The sequence below is a fragment of the Colossoma macropomum genome, unplaced genomic scaffold (genome assembly GCF_904425465.1).
Source record: "Colossoma macropomum unplaced genomic scaffold, Colossoma_macropomum, whole genome shotgun sequence".
Classification (NCBI taxonomy): domain Eukaryota; kingdom Metazoa; phylum Chordata; class Actinopteri; order Characiformes; family Serrasalmidae; genus Colossoma; species Colossoma macropomum.
In genome coordinates this window covers 1,220,086-1,235,513 of record NW_023494894.1, presented here as the reverse complement: position 1 = coordinate 1,235,513, position 15,428 = coordinate 1,220,086, and positions in this window count along the sequence as shown.

Below are 15,428 nucleotides of genomic sequence, written 5' to 3'. Positions count from 1 at the left end.
TGTCCTTTTCGTAGGGGACAGAGTGATTACTCTCTTATAAAATATTATCAGATTGTTTTTCATGGACATTGTTTACAAACAGTAGGCCTGATCATTTGAATTTCTGGATCACCAAAACTATGGGCCAGGTTTGTGGACATAGAATAAGCCTACACTTGGACTAAACTGGTCAATGGTGTTTCACCATTAAAAAATCCTTTTAGGCTTAGGCTTAATCTGGGTTTAGAAAACCAGCCCTTTTTTTAATGCATATAGCTATTGTAAACAAGTGGTATGTGAAAGGCCACATTAGCAGCAGAACTCAAATTAAAATGACTTCACTTGAGTGTTACAATAGACATACAGTTATATGCAAAAGTTTGGGCGCCACTGGTTAAATTACGTTGTTGTTGTTTTTTGTTTTATTTTTTTTTGTAAGTGAAAATAAGTTAACACATAAAATGTGGCCTGCACAAAAGTTGACACATTTGTTTTTTCTTTTCCCAGTATGTTAAACTAAAGCAAATAAATAGAAAATGTGTACTAAAATTAGATGAAAATACTATAGTTTGTTCCCCATAGAGGATGGGTTATTTTATTTTCACTTCATGAAGATGCCTGACCTTTGTGATACAGCATTATAGTGCCAGAGCATTTTTTTCTTCTTTCTGAAGTTTTGCCAAATAAACATGTGCAAGCAGTTTTATATATTTATATATTTATTTTATTTTATTTATTTTTTTTTGGTAACACTTTATTTGGAGTGGTCCTTTGTAGATGATTAATAAACTATTAACCGTTTATCAGTAACACCTCAATAACATATCAGCGAAGTAGCAGCAGTGCAGCATCTGAATAAATTGAGGTGAATATCTTGCAGGTGTACTGTTGATACATTACATACATTAATTGAGTAAATGTATTGTTAATATGTTACTTCCATTATGCAAAACCTAACCTTACCCAACCTGAACCCAAAACCTAACCTGAACCCTGTTTTTGACGTTACTGAGAGTCTGTTGATTGTTTGCTTCATCTAAAAAGGACCACTCAAAGTAAAGTGTCGCCATGTTGTTCTTTTGCACCAGCCCTGACCCAAGAACAACTGGTTATTTGTAATATGTGTGTCAGTACGAAAAAAAAAAAAACGATTAAGGTACATTTTATGGATTCTTCATATACTATTTCCACAATGTCTTGACATAAGTCTGTAGCCTATTGCAGATATATAGCAGCCTACAGCCATGCAGTCAACATCCTATCTATTCAAAAGCTGCAATAAAATAACAAGACTGTGTACACATGCAGGCTTTACATAAACTCAACCAGCACTGCCACACCCTTCCCTATAAAGTCTTCTCTCATGACAGGCCCAGTTTATACCCCAATGAAGCCCAGATAACTGATTTCAGATCAGGCTGCTGAGATGTAGGCTGCACAGTGAAGTCAAGTAAAAACAACACTAGCAAATTTAAGAACCTAAACCATCAAACATCCTAAGCTAAAGCACGCTGCCTTGGCAGGCATGAAGAATGTTTATGGACCATTTATATCTTGTACTTGTATTCTAAACAAATCTCCTCATTCATCAGGTGTTTTGTTATTGTATAAAAACAATATTGTTTAATGAAATTTGTATATCGTTATACCCCTGTTCGCTGACTAACTATCTCCCACCCCCACACCAATCTTTCTTGATGCTAGATTACTTTGTTTCTCTCTTTACTTCACTGAGTGATGAAGACCATTTTGACTGATATGCCTTTATTTGACTGCATTTCATCATGGCTTTGCATTTGACTAATGACTTGGACATGATGATAAGCAGCCCATGGGACGCACTGGCCCATGATGTCTTTCTCAAAGATGGCGTCTCCGCTTCAGCGCCATTGTTCTTCTCTGCAGTTCCATTATCCATATCATAAAGTGTGCCATTAGGATCTATGGGCTTAATAGGCTGGTTGTAAAGAGAATCTAAATAAGACATCTCCTCCTGTGGTCCTCCAGCTCTTCCTCCACGACTGTCCTTGATTGGTGAGATGATTAAATATAGACTTGAATCCGCGTTCCGGCCTCAGCTTATCCAATTAATTGCATGTGTAGGCATGAGAGTGGTTAATGATGTTATCTTACCTAATTAACCTGCATAAAGATCCAACCGGCGGACAGTCCTGCTCATCCCTCATTGAAGTGTTCATTACTATCATTAACGTAAAAAGGGGCTAAACCCGCTCACTGATGTCGGGCTGCTCAGGCACCATTAATTTCGATTGAGCCCCATTTTGGCTGCGCTTTGCGGTCATTTGTTAAGGCTGAAATTATACAGTCTGCGGCTGACGCTAAATACTGGTTGGACGAAATGGCTGCCAAGCAGGGTTGTTTATTTAAGTTGGTGTGAAGCGAGAGTTTGTTTAGTGACTAGGAAGCGTTTTACGAATGGCCAGGTTATGGAGTTTCTTTTTTTGTTTTAATGTGCTAAGTGAGACCTTTGCATCACAGATAGTCTTTGTGTTCCAGACAGGCTTGGCGAATTCTGTCTTTAGGTGAATTACATCTAAACTGAACTGGACTCACTTAAAGGGGAAATCCAGCTATTTTTCATTTCTGCAGAATGTAATTGTGGAGATGTCAATAAATTTATTTAGACTACTTTGATCTGAAACAGAGTGTTATAGAGAAAACCTACCAAGTAAGATTTTTTTTTACAGTGTTGGTGATAGGAACCAGGGGTCACAATCTCTACAACACAAATATAGCCATTTTATTTACTATTCTGTGGGTACTATTTTGCCTTGCAACACCCCGCATGTACCTCTCCACCATGAACGGATTTAAAAAAATTGTTTTGGGCCAAAAACTTCTCTCAAAACTATCGTTAAAAATGTATCAAGCATATTCAAAGCCATTTCATGTAGTAGATTTTAGAGCCTCTAGTTCCTATCGCTACCCATGTGAACTCAGCACATTTGTCAGTATTCACATTTTTCATCAAACCATTCTGTAAGATTTTGTTTACCACTCAACAGTATAATTATGTAGAAATCTTGAAAAATTGGTGAAACTCCCCGTTTACTTACTGGTGCTGTTGTGGTGTGCTGAAAAGTACATTGAATTGACTTTATCCAAAATTTCTGCATTAATAAATTTATTACAACACTGTATTATTATTATTATTATTATTATCATTGTTATTATTATTATTATTATTATTATTATTATTGTTATTATAAAGTAAGTAAAGCGACACTAAAATTATGTTCATATATCACTGTTTGCATCAGTGGTTTTCTCATAGATGGGGAAGAAGTAACTTGCAATTTATGCATTAAGGTAAACTTTTCTGATAATGGTTCAGCAAGCTATTACAGTATTCTCTCTCTCTCTCTCTCTCTCTCTCACTCGCTTGCTCGCTCGCTCGCTCGTCTCTATGCCAGCTTTTCCAGTTTGTAAAGCAGCTTCAATGCATTAATGCTTCAGAATGCTGGGGGATCAATAGCGTTCATTGGGCAATATGTCATTTGTTAATCAGGTATTGATGAGAGTATCGACAGGAGGCTAATTAATCGCGAGCCAAGCGCCAGCTTTCATATGTTTCCTTAATTATGTTCTTCATCTTAGTCTACTCACTCTGGCTCTCTCCCAGCCGGTGCCAGTCTACGAGTACAACTCACATTCCTCTGATTTCCTGCTCTTATTAGCTACAAACTATGGAGCAGAACCTAGTTGCCCTGCTGTAACAGTTAGCAACCCTTGTTTAATAGCTATTTCTAAAGTTCACAAGTGGTTTATTTACATTTACAGCTGAAACAGTTTTGCTCAGTGGTGCCTTTGGACATGGAAATGCTAGCTGCTTGATTTAATGATGGTGGAGGACCGCAGCAGTTATACATTTGCTGTTTGCTATTACCACAATTAATCACAGCATAATGAGGTTGCCAGACATTTCCGACGCTTCCGAAAATTTCCGTTTAATTCCGTTTGATTTTGAAGCTGCAGTGTTTTGCGAATGCAGTGAATCCGGCTGATCCAGCACTTGGAAGCGTTTAAACATTTTCCTTTGACATGACAACGCTTACTGTAATCGCTGCTTTCAGCCGTTCGCGAGCTGCGCCTGAGCCAGACGCTAACTGCTAATGCATTCGAAACGCATGTGGCTCAATTAGACAAAACCCAAATGCCGGCTGTGCCTCTTGGTCGGGGTTTTCTCATTTAAGTGGCAGCACATGAGAGTGTATCATCTGAACAATTAAAACAAAGCTGCGTGGGGTCTGAGCGCAATTCACTCATTAGCGAGTTTTGCAGGCTGCCACAGAGCTGTGGCGTTGTCGACTCTAGCCTGCTAGCGCTGTCTCTCGGCAGCGAGAAGCCTCAGGGCCGCAGGGCCGTGGGGCCACTGGGCCGTTCCCGCCCTGCTCCCAGGGTGCAGAAGCGTGCAGACAGCCGGCCTGTTTGAAGTGGGAGTAGAGGCCACGGGCCAAGTGGGCTTAGCCGAGCTGCGGTCTAATCGATAGCGCTACGCATTAGCTGCACCGCTCGCTAGCTCTGCACTCCTGAAGGTCAATCGTGCCACGGGCAACACCGGGGGAGGGGCACAGGCACACTGCTCCCCAAACTGCAACCCAGCAACAAACCAAAAGCACAAAAACACCCTTAACTTTAGCCTGCTGGTGTGATTATTGTTTATAGATAGAGTGTGGAATTAAAGCATGGCCCAGGGGCACAATGATTTTTTTTTTCTTTAACAGCTGAAAACTCATATCATTATCAGCATGCTTCTAATTGCCAGAAGTAACACCAACGTTAGCTGATTAATTTTTTTATACTCTCCTCACTCCTATAGAATGCTCTGAATATTCAGCATATGGGGTGACATTTCATCAGTGTACAGCTGTTCAATTAGGCCATCATTTTATTTATTTTTTTAATTACTTTGTTAACAAAAGTGTGCATAATTGATTTTTTTTCACACCCGTCTCCATTTAATACATTCAAGGTCACTCAGAACACAACGCCTTTCAGAGGTCCTGTGTGAAACATTTTCTATAAATGTATGCACGGATAATAAACGTCATCTTTTAAGGCTGGAAAGCAGATCTGCAGGGATGGAGGCCTTGGTGTGGATGAGTAGTAGCTGTTGTTGTTATAGGGCAGCAGAGAAACGCTGTAGGAGGCGACGGCTGATGCCGAACTCTAGTGATTGATTAAGCAAATGTTTATTTGGCCTGCACCCAGCTCCCTCCGCCATCAAAATGTCAAAATATTTTGTCATATATTTAAGCCTGTAAGAAAGATGGAACTATAAATAACACAGCTCTTGGTGAAGGAAAAAAGTATATAAACGTGAAGACTAATTTATTATTCATGTCTAGATTACTCAAGTTTGAAAGCTACAGCGCTGCACAGGAGTTGACTGTTATTAAACCTCATATTTTTATGAACTGTGAGAATGTCAGTCCCGCCTCATGATGCAGGCGCGACTATAAGGGCGTTCTCAAATTGATTGTAGCACATTTGCTGTGGTAGGATGAATATCTTAATTATAGTGCAGCAACAAATTTTCAAATATTAACAAAATTAAAACATGAGTCAAGTCAAATGTGATGCTATTGAATACACACATTTTTGTGCTCCGCTATTCCATGTTGACACAAACTTTTTGAAAACTGACATTTTTTAATGTAATGAATTAGGGGGAGAAAAAGCAGAAAACATATTGTTGACTAAAAAGTACACAAGCCTCAAGAACTAAATGTAACATTTTCAGTATGTAGTGTGTCCACACTTTATTACAATTTCCATTCTTTTCACTTACTCTCAAATATGAAAGCTTTAAGTACTGTTTGTCTGACGTTTTGGCAGTCTACCAGGTCTTGCATGGTTGTTAGGAGTCCCATTTCGCATCATCTTCAAATAGTTTTTGAACTTCATTTTTGGAAACACCTGCTTTTTCCAATTATTTTCCTCTTTCTTTACATTTTGCTATGCAAGTGGATTATCTTGCATCACATCCCCTCAGAAATATCTCCTGAAAAATGAATAATTTGCCCTTTAAGGGGTCATGTGCTACATTTTTTTCTTTGTCCACTTAGGGCATTTGTATGATTTTATGTACTAAAACAGTCATAATTCATTTCTACATGACTATTTTCCAAACTCTCTTTATCCCTTTGAATTAAACAGGCTGTTTTTATTGCTATGCTATGCAAAGACTGATATATATATATATATATATATAAACAATATCTGTTCTGATTGCCTGCCCTGTATTGTGCCATAATTAGAAAGCTGGGCTGAAACACTAATAACTTCAGTGTGAACGGGTGGGGTTAAACTGCTGTGGGCTGAATGGACGGATATGTGTAAATGAATGGGTTTTTCATGATTTCACAAAAATAATTAGTTCAAAATGGGCTCTTTTGCAGCTTAGTGTCCATTTATGGACTGTATGGATTGGGGAGTGAATGGTTAGTTTTGAAACTTCAACCGTTTTTCCAGACTACATCAATATCTTTAATTCCACAAAGGTAAGGAACATTTGTTTATCCATGATATAGGACCTTAAATGGCTGTTGTGACTAGAAATAAAAAAAAAAAAGGTCTCTGACTTTTACACAGTACTTATTGGGCTAGTGCACCTCTTACGGTACCTTAAAGAATCTTTCAACAGGTGATTCTGTAATGTTTTATTAATGTGACGTGCAAGTGTGAGTATGGTATAAAAATTCAATACTAGTAAAACTGGTCTCTAGAATCATACATCCAGGCCAAGAACCGTTCAGGAACATTTATTTTTTTAAGAGTGCAGAACTGTTTGGTGCATTGAAGCTTCTTTTTGGAAACTTTTACTCTTCAGACGCTGAGACAGAGGACGGTAACAGCAAACCAAAGTGTCCGTCTGGCCTGACATTTTTAACAACGCACAGTTCAAGACTGTTAGAACATTTCCTGCTTTCTTTGACTGTATTGTGCTTGCTTTCTGTGCTAACTCGGGAAAGGATCGTGTCTTTGGGGCAAGGACACAGGAAGCTGAACTGTGCACAGAAGTGGAATGATTGCTGAAAGGCCACAGCAAATAATTGTTAAAAATGAGCCTAGGGTCATCATTAGGGCGTGATCCCAGGCAAATTGGGACCATGGGGAGCGTTTAGGGAGCGGATAGTTCACCGCCATGCTCCTGTTGGCATGCTACGGCGTCGCTTCTTGACAAGGATTTATTATCGTGTCTGTTGACAGGCCTCGAATCTCTGTCTGATTAGCATGGTTGTAAGCTGCTGCAAGCCACTGCAGGAGGAGACAATGCGGGAGACTGTGCGGGAGTCTCCTTTTTCCTTCTGAAAATATGCTTCCCTTCTTTCTCTGTATCTGTAATTTGGTGAAGAACTGATGTCATCACTACATGTCACACTGCCTGTGGGGTCAAGAGTCCTTGGCTGGAATGTGTCAGAGTAGGAGTGAGTGAAATTAACACTAGGGCAAAATATTGGGGAGCAGGCGATGTGTTGGACCTCTATGCTTTAGCAGGGACTGACTAACACTGTGCGTTGGATCTTGGTGCTCTAACCGCGACTGACTAACACAAGGCTTAGTTTCTCAAAAGCCCAACGCTGCTGTTCACATCACTACAGGCAGCAACAAACACACCATGATACACTCCTACTGCAAAACCATGTTTATTCAGTAACCTCAGCTTGTGGAAGCTTGTTTATGATGCTGTGAAACGCTGGAGGTGTTCAGGTTTTGTTTTCTGGGCTTTACTTTAGAATTGGTCTCACCACCCACCCAAGTTTTTTTCTTTTCAATTTGAATTTCAATTTCAATTTGTAATTAGTAAACAATAAATATGACTACACATGTCTCTATTTTGCAGACTAAGATTGTTTTGTTAAATTATGATACAGTACTGGGTGGGGGGGGGGCAATTATGAGTGGACAATTCTGAAAATGTAGCTATCAAGAAGCTGGTACTAAGAAAGAGACATGGACAGAAAGGAGACAGTTTTAATTGCAAATTGCAATTTGCAAATCCAACAAAGAAGCTGCTGGTGTTCAGAACAAAGGACTGTCCAGACCTCAAAATCATTAAATGTATTTGAGATTACTTGGATCACGAGAAGCAAAGGGCGCAACCAACTTCTTAGACTGAACTTTGGAAGTGTAAAAAATATCCCTGCAGATTTCTTTGAAAAACTGAAAGCAAGTCTCCCAAAAAGAATGGAAGCTGTAAAAAGGACAAAGAGTGGACATACTGACAACTGAAAATGATGATATTATATTTATTTGCTGAGGCTTCTGCTTTTTGCTGATGTTGAAAAATGAACAGCTTGTACGTAATGACTAGAAATTGAATAAATGAAAGGTGGTCTATGACTTTTGCACAGTAGTGTATATAAACTGTTTCCACTTGTAATCAAAGTTGATTTAAATAAACAAAACTTTTAATGTCTCTGAGGCAGTTTTCTTCTATGCTTGTGCCTGCAACGATAAAATAACAAAAAATCCAGTTTTCTTGTTGGAAACATCATGCGAAAGTAGTAGATGAGAGAAAAAACTAAAGAACGATTGCTTATTAAGGGAGGTACTCTTTACCAGGCAAACAGAGGGGCCAAGGGTGTGTGTTTGTGTATGCGTGTGTGTGGGACAGGGAAGCAGTGTATGTAACTGAAGCTTTGATCAGCTGAGCGCTGCAGCAGGCCAGGCTGAGTGGACAGGCCGGTAGAGGAGACACAGGCGTAAGCACTGTTAACCAGTAGCGCTCTCCCTCAGCCTGTATTAACTCCACTCTGCTTTTGAACTTTTAATCATCACTCTTTTAGAGTTAATGATTCAGCACAGGGTGCACCAAGGTCACTCAAACTGTGCATGGACTTAGAGAGAAAGAAAGAAGTGTGTGAGTGCAGCAATCTGACTCAAGTAAAATAATTAACCACAATTAAGCACAGTATTATTCATGTAGTTACTTATGATTAATCGCATTTGTGAGAGAAATATTTTTTTAGTTTAAAAAGCAGTGTATTGGTTATAGTTATGTAAGTAGACAAAATCAGCTTAATCAGAATGTAATTGTTACTTTCAATATTTCAGTAACATTATTTTCATCATGTGAAGGCAGTGAAAGTGCAAATCTCATGATCTCCATAGAGTAAACACAGTTCCCAGTTTTCATCACTGATGTCCAGAGAAAGCAACAGTGGCTACCAGGCAGTGGTCAATGGCTCCAACTACTCTGCGATTGTAGCCCTCTTGCTTTCGTTCTTGTTCATTCAGCTCGTGGATTTTTGTTACGGTGGAGGCTCTTGAGAGTAACTGTATCTTTCCACTGCCTATTAAGGATGCACAGTGTTATTTATAGTGCCACTTTGGCTAATATAAAGAACTGGATATTGTACTTTTCTGTTTCACGTTTTAAATTAGCTCACACAAGGTGAGCTTCAGGTTAAAAATATCACCCAAAAAAAATCAGCTATTAGCTAATTTGGCTGTAAAGAACTTGGAATCGGAATCAACTATAAAAAATCATGATTGGTGCATCCCTACTGCCTATCTATATATGAATCTGTCTATCTGTCAGTTTGTTTGTATGTATGTATGTATATATGTGTGCATATCTGTGAACAGAACAGTACAAAACAACATAACAGAACATAATCATTAAATCAGCAGTGAATATAGTCTGGCAAGTGAAAGAGACCAGTGTCTTGCATACAATTCAAATGTAAAACTGGGTAAACAAAGCATGCGTATAATTACAATCATCATATTGACATCTCATGCTGTATATGTAAATATTGAAGCACAAAAACAAATATTATTTCTAACTATTTACATATTCAGTGTAGACCTGCAAGTTGCTATAAATGTTTTAGCAAAATACCCCAATAATTTGACAGCAATTAAGAAAAAAAAGAACATGGCAGAATGATGTGGCATATATTAACAGACGATCATAGTACAGTAAAGAAGTGTTGAAAACGATTCCAGAGCAGGTTAGTGTTTCTTTATTTATGTTGTTGACTGACTATGACTAAACAAAACAGCAATCTATTTTGGGTTTAATTAAGTTGTAATTGACAGCTATATAATAACTGATACTCACACAGTTTCAAAAAGTGGAAATCCACTGAATTTGCATCAGTGCAGAAAACCAATTATGCAGAAAGGTGTATAAAATTATTCAAATATTTGGCTGATACTTTACAACTTCATATGTGTGAAATATTTTGACACATCCATCGTAAGAATCCATTGATCGATCTATCTATCTATCTGTCTATCTATGTATCTATCTATCTCTCTGTCTATCTATCTGTCTTATCTGTCTACCTGTCTATCTATCTATGTTGGAATAGTGAGACGTTTCATTTCACACCCTGGCTCTGCTCTATTTGATGTGTGCATTAGAGGATTTCGCTTTGCTTTGCTCATCTCATTTTCCAAGGCCGCTGTGTTTACTCTCTATGAGTTATGGCAGGCTGTGTATTTGATGGTGGAGGAGAACTCTATAACATGGATGAGAGAAGTGTTGACACACTTAATGCTTTCTGACTATGTGCAATAGATTAACTTGTTCTTACGGCACAAGCTCTTCTCAAACACTGCAGGCACGGCCCCGCAGAAGACACGGCAGCAATCAGAACATGCGCCTGCTCACCATGCACATCATTCACAGTGAGTATACTGCACATGGCATTTAAAGCTTTCAGTTCTTTTCCCTATACTTCTCAGACTTTTCTTAGTCTCGTTTAGTGGAATATGTCCTAGTGTTGCCTGTGAAATCAAGTTGCTTTGAATTAATTTTTTTTTGTTTTATTTGATGAGGAAATACATTTTATGGCTTTATTGTGTTTTAATTGTCTGTTATTTCAGTCCAAAAGTTTGTTTACACCTGCTTATCCAACATTTCACTATTATTAATAGGGATTTTGTCCCCCTTTCCTGCAGTAACAACCTCTATTATTCTGGAAAGGATTTACGCTAGATGTTGGAACGTTTGCTGTGAGGATTTGATTGCGTTCAGCCACAAGAGCATTGGTGAGGTAAGGTACTCATGTTGGATTATTAGTTGTGGACCACAAATGCCACTCCAGCTCAGCCCAAAGGTGATCCATCACTCCAGAGAGCACAGTTTCACTGCACCACAGCCCAGCGCTCATGTGCGGCTGCTCCAGAGCATCCTATTCAGTTGGCAGAATGAGTTGAGCTCATGCATGCTGTATGTGTGCACTATTGAACGCCTGGGTCAGTAATGGGTGCACCTTAAAGTCAGATAAAGCTGAATTCACGAATTAGAAGCCTTTGGACATGTAGTGCCTTTAAATCAATCAGACAAAACTTTGGCATGACAAGGTAGCATGTTCAGTGTCCTTGAGAGCCTTGAAGTGGAAGCTTTAGCATTGGCTAGAAAACTGTCACTAAGCCTATTGCAGTAGCCTGAAAGCTGATAGTGCTAAGTAAAAACAATGGGCCTAGCCACAATAGAGAAGTTTTATTGTGCACCATATTTTTTTTCTTTGTATCACGTAAACGTTACTGATGTCGGCTTTTAAACAGTAGCAATTTAGGCTCATAAAAACACAAAAAATGCTACAACTGTATGCAAAGGTTTGAGCACCCCCAGTGAAATTGCATGTTTTGCTGAGAAAAAGTTAACACGTTCTCTGCAGGGAACAAACTTAAATATGACATTTTCCAGCAATTTTTAGGGCACAATTTCTATTTATTTGCCATGTCTAACCATAATTTTTGAACATGTCTTTTTCCCCAATATGCCAAATTCAGCAAATAAACAGTAATTGTGCATTGCAGAAGTGTGTAAAGGGTGAGTACTTATTTTCACTAAGAAAATCAACATAGCATATAATTAGTGTCCAAGCTTTTGCATACTACTGTATGTTCAACAATCATGCCTGCCAAATACTCATGGCAGACCACTACAAAAACATTCAGAGAGCAACGTCAGATAAAACCAAGCAATTATGGGACTTCAAAGACAATACCAGTTAATGCTAACAGGTGAATCATATAATCACATACATACAAGGATCAGACTGACTCTGCTGAATGGCACAGTGAAATTGTACCGGCTCCAGATGTCACTGTGGAGCTCTTGATGGCTGCATTTATCCAGACTAGGCCAGGCCCAACGAGGTTGCTCCTACATTTAGAATGATTCTGCACTGTATTTATAGCTCCTTCCTATAGCTTGCTTCATTCTTAAAACTCTAGTTAAGCCACAGGCAAGACAAGACAGCGTTCTGGGAGCTGACTGTGGACACCATAATTACACTTCTGATTGCTGTTTCTTGGGACTTGATAGAGAGGGTGTGTGTGTGTGTGTGTGTGCGTGTGTGCGTGTGTGTGTGTGTGTGCTCTTGCATGCATGAATGCATGTGTATTCGCTGGCATGCTTGCACAGATGGATAACTGGAAAGGTGCTTGTGTTTGTTTGCAATAATAATATTGAAATGACAGTGTACCAGAATTAAGTTTTCAATGATATATGCATTAACAGAGAGAAGCTTTTGTCTACTTATGTATTTTTCCCATTTTTAACTGAAGGATGAACTCATTAGCTTTAGCACAGTCTTTTTGTTGTTGTTCTTTAGGATGAAGTTGGCTTGTTTCTTTATTATCTCTATCTGATGTGCATAATAAATTGCACAGCAGTGACCTGAGATCTAACATACTTTCAAAAACTTCCATACATATAATGCTAAAATGACATAATGGTATCAATACAATACAAAGCTGAGCGAAACTTGACTGTAAAGTACACTGGCTTGCTGACTTTGCAGTGATTTCAACAATACTTCCATGGCACCTGAGATGACATTGCGATACTGGTGGGCAAAAACTGCAGTAGAGAACTGACAGGGTTGAACAGGTTTAGATGCAGTTCTATACAAACGTTTGTTTACTCTCTGTTAAATTATATGATTTGTTGGTTCACTCTTACTTTCAAATCAACATAACATATAATTTGATCAGTGGTGCCCAGACTTTTGCATATGAATATAACTTAAGCACTGGGCATGTTTTTTGTTGTGTTGCACCTTCATTCAGGGATGTGGGAAGGTGTTGCAAGTTGGGGTGCTGAAATTTTAAGCAGCATATAAGTGATGAACACAGTGATGACATGCAAAATGATATGCTTGTTTTTTTTTGGTTTTTTTTTAATAATTTACATCAAACAGAATGTGTATAATGTGCTGTAATGTGCTATAATGTGGCGAGAGACAACAGTGCACATGACTGACACATCAAACTGGTGATGCTCATGCTGTTCTCTCTGGATGAACTTTAAGCAAACGGGCTGAGCAATGACCAATCAGATTGTTAATGTTATGTTAATGTGGAGTAACGAACTGTGTTACCCATAGCATGCTATACGCTGAGATTCAGTACTGACTCTAAACTCATTTGTGTTTTAGCGACATGCCCCAAAAGTGTCAGATTATTGTTTTTAACTGTTTTTAACAGTCTCAGCTAAACAATCCTGAAATCTGGGAGTGAGGGTGCTGAGAGGGCTTCTGTCATCCCTGGCCTTATTACACATGACTTAAAACAAAATCAGTAATTTAAAGATGTACACATAAGATGTGCAAAAGTCAGATGTGCAAATATTTTGGCAGTTAAAATACTGTAAATAAAAATAAGCAAATATAGTAACAAGTAACAAGAATTTTATTGTCTTTAAGAAAAAGTGATATCTTGGGTAGAAAAATATAGTTAGAAGAACAAAGGTTTGGTTCCTGTCTTCTCACGGCACTCCTGCCGTGCCGTCTACCAGCACACCTAGCTTAATTTAATGAAGCATTGGTTAGCTGAGCAAGATATTGGTTGTTCCAGATACATCGCTATGCATATTGTTTTCCCAGATGGCCAGAGACTTTGCTATATAAAGCTTTGTGTACCACTGCACTGGCTTTTTGTTGAGTGGAAGTCTTTCATCAGCAAAGTGTTTCAGAAGCTGTAGGAGGTGAACCAGTTGATATTCAAATTGCAAGATGTTTAAAGCGCAACATTCATTCCAAGAGGTTCTAAAGTTTTGAGTGTGTAGATGAGTTCTGTTTCACTCCTACTGACTGCCAGAGGCGGTGTGAAGCACAGTGGATATTCCTCATGCACATCATCCGAAACTCATAGAACTCACAGAACTGTAGTTTTTCCCTGCCTGACTGTTTACTTCACCACTAGTGTGATTTTGATGGCTTCGTCACATCTGTTGCATGTAAGTGGGAATTAAAAAAGGAAGCTGATTTTGAAGTTATAGATACAGTTTTTTTGTAAGTCTTAGTAGTGTAAAATGTTTATTGCCCAGAGAATATATGTAACATCTATATGTTCGTAACAGGGACAGTCTGTAATCTTCTGACATAAGCATAAGCTAAAGCAAGGACATATAATATAATGGGACCTTTTCACATTTCTTGCTTGCCACTTTCATTGGTTTGAGAAGCTACTAATGACTATTCTTGTCTAAGCATAACAAATACCACCAGCAGGCTATCTGAAGAGTCGAGGATCCTAAATTCAGAGTGAACTGTGGTGTTCACATCTGCAACGGTCACTTGTTGAAGCTACTGTAACGCTATCTTCGTTCAGTTGAGTATGTGATTTGTCATTGTCTTAGTGTGTCAAGCTGATTCAATCACTGACACTGACATTATCATGTAGGATATTGATATTTATACAGTATTCCACTTAATATAATACTTCAAATCATGCTGAGATGAACCGCAATATACTTTAAGTAACTTTCCATACAACGCTTTAAAGCTTGACTGTAAAGGGTTGTTTTGATTGAACTGGACACTTAGTTAACTGCTTTCAGAAACCAACGGAAGTGGCAACCTGGAAATGTGAAAGGGCCCATTGCACACCGATAGAATGGACCTATACAGTAAGTGGACCTCATAAAGTGGCCAATGAATGGACATACATGGTAAATAAAGTAATAACCTGGTCAAAAAAAAAAAAGAGTTTCTCCAGTTTGACAGTTTTTTATTTTTGTACACATTTGAACACAGCAGCTGCACTTTGCATTGTGTGAAAATGTCATGATGACTGGACCATGCTCCTAAATTACTTACATGAACTTGCACTAAAAGTTAATGATTTTTTTGCCTTCTCCTGTAAAGTTACTATTTTGGAGATATATATACATATTTTTTTTTGGACAGTGACAATATGCCCCATTAGCAGCAGTCTATCTTTGAGCTCATCACCCAAAACAGCTAAGAGCAGTGCTCTAAACACAGGGACTAGATAAAGGCAAATTGGCCATTAGTTGCTGTGAGTATATTTGGTGTCCCAAACAAGCACTACAGTCTTGCTTATGTCACTGCTGTGTGATCCCCAAAGCCTGTTTTGTTAAGATGCTCTCAGGAGCCCGGCTGAGCAGCTGAAAGTAGTGAGAGAATGAAAAAAACACTCAATCTTTGCCAAGTGTT